Source organism: Austrofundulus limnaeus, unplaced genomic scaffold (assembly GCF_001266775.1).
Source record: "Austrofundulus limnaeus strain Quisiro unplaced genomic scaffold, Austrofundulus_limnaeus-1.0 Scaffold703, whole genome shotgun sequence".
Taxonomy (NCBI): domain Eukaryota; kingdom Metazoa; phylum Chordata; class Actinopteri; order Cyprinodontiformes; family Rivulidae; genus Austrofundulus; species Austrofundulus limnaeus.
The window spans coordinates 59,516-62,219 of NW_013953105.1; positions in this window are offsets into that span (position 1 = coordinate 59,516).

Here is a 2,704-nt window from a genome sequence, read left to right on the forward strand (position 1 = left end):
TTTAAGCCTCATATTAACCAAATGTTTTATGCCTCATACTGTATTAACCAGATAGTGGTTTTATGCCTCACATTAACCAGATAGTGGTTTTATGCCTCACATTAACCAGATAGTGGTTTTATGTCCCATACTAACAAGCTGACAATCAGAAGCCATTCTATGGGACGGGGAACCTGCTAACCTGCACAGACGGGACATTCTGAAGCCATTCTATGGGACTGATAACGCCTGATAACGTCCATTTCCTGGATGATAACATCCGAAGCGGGTGATTTTATTCAACTGAAGAAAATGATCCACACCTTCAAGGAGCAGTGGGTCCTCACAAGGTAGTATATGTTGGGAAAATGGGCCTTACAAGGTGACAAATATTAGAACCCACACAGGTAGATGTTCTATCCTTATCAGGACAGTGTTTATAACCAACCTGAGGAGGTCCAGTCCTGGTCCTGCAGGTCCACTATCCTGCARGTTTCAGAGGTTCCTCTGCTCCAACACACCTCAGGTAAATGAACAGGCTTCTGCAGAACATGAAGAGGTGACTCCATCACTGAATCAGGTGTGTTGGAGCAGAGACACATAAAACCAGGACCAGGACTGGACTCTTCTGCTGTAGCCTAATCCTGACCCCAAGCCTAACCAAAGGTGTCAAAAACAACACATCCAGCCCTCAGATACAAGGTAGCCCCCCTAACAGAGGGTTAAAATAAGTGGGGCACCGTGGGATGGGGGGGCTGCGAGGCCTCAAAGCACAGGATTAGAGTTAATGTGCCCTCCCTGGGTTCTAATCTCTTCAGAGGGGGACTTTGTTTGAGGGGCTTGAGGGCAGTAAGATAAGTATCTATTACAGAAGCCCCCTCTTATCCCCCCACAACATCCCCGCTTCAGAAACGAAGMACAAAAACACTCGCCTGTGTTCCCCTCTGTGTCGCCTGAGACCCAAGATCCAAAAGCAAGTGTTGCCCTTTTCAGCTAATCAGGAMTTAAAATCCAAAGCTGCATGGAGAGTCAGGGGGTCCATATTTACTCCATTCGGGGTCCACAAAGTCAGGTAGCTTCAGGCAGATCAAAGGCAGCTTCAAAAACACACAATATTCAGCAAAAACAGGAGAAAAATACTGAAATAAAGATTACAGCAGAATCATCCAACAGGAAACATCATTTATCTATAAAAACACTTTATTCCAAAATATTTTATTACATAAATACTGTGAAAAAGTATCAGATTACACAAATACAGTAACACCAAACAGCATTAAACTTCAGAACAAATCTGKTTTTTTTTCTAAACAAATTGAAATAAAGAGCGAACAAAGAAAACTTTTAGGTTTAATTAAAGTTTGCTGGAAGTTATCAGTTTCAATCTGAACCAACAGGAAATCAGTTCACTACAAATCTTTCTTTACCACATTAACTGATTCATTTGGTTATTTGTTGATTATCCCATTTACTCTGTCATAAAAATKACTCATTATGCTGAAAATTAAATATATGTCTAAGAGTACTTCTAAAGATTAATATTTAAGAAAAAAGTAAAAAGGTTCAAAGTTAAAATATTTAGTTTTCAAGTTAACTAGGTTTCCTTGATGTATTTGAAGTTTTTTTAATTAGCTTGAATGAAAAAGGTCGGCCTTCAGCCCAGGATCTTTACTTCAGTTCTGTTAATAATTTGTTTCTAATATATTTTAGATTTCTGCTGTAAATCTGTATGAATGTTTGAGTTGAATGGAACCAAACATGTGAAAGTTAATATAAATACAATATGAAATGAGAACATTTAGTTTAGTCTTATTTGAAAAAGACAAAAGAGGTATGTTTTTATTAACATATTAACACAGTTTTCAAAAATATTTGACCTCAATCACAACTTTATTCAAAGTATTTATTTATAATTTTCTCACCTAACCTGAAGGGAGAATTCAGTTCTTAGTAAAATGACTTCATCCAACACAGTTTTTTYAACAGGTTTGTGAAAAGTGAGTCTGATTCAAACAGACAACTTGTTTACTTTAAAACAGAGACTATTATTAGTCTGATTTGAAAAAAAAACTTATTTTGTGGTACCAACCTGCAGTTTAACATGCCAGTTTTATTAACAGATTAAATCTGTTAATAAAAAAAAAGGAAAAAGCTTTAAGTTTCTTGCAGCCTGACCCTTAATTTACACTACATGTGTCTCCACTCCGGTCCGACCTCCGCAGCAAATACACACCCATTCTAATCAATAAGAGTGTTTACACATTTACACTGGCTGCACACAGCGGCGGTGAGCAGACGGTGATCCGGCAAAATGAGATCCGATCCTATTTCTGCCTAGCCTGATAAAAACCAGACCCTTTCCTTCACTTTGCTTCGTACAAGGGTCTGGACTCTCAACTATAGAGAAGTGATTCTTGGTGGAGGCGTGGCCTCTGATGAAGTTTAAAATGATTGGATCAGTTGGCCGCGACATATATTGCTGTGAAGGAGGCTAAGCTAAGAATCTAACAAGAAATCAACCCTACTGAGAGGAGACAAGTACCGAGCCCAACGGGACAACTGTAAATGAGAGCTGCTGCTTTGTCAGACAAATTTAATTTAATTAGGAGGCCTTATCAACACGGACTGGCTTCATTCACTTCCTCCACTACCGATGTCTGCGTTTCCATTACAAATGTGCGCAAAACTTTGTTGATATTCTGTTAATGTCGAAAAACACAGTTTC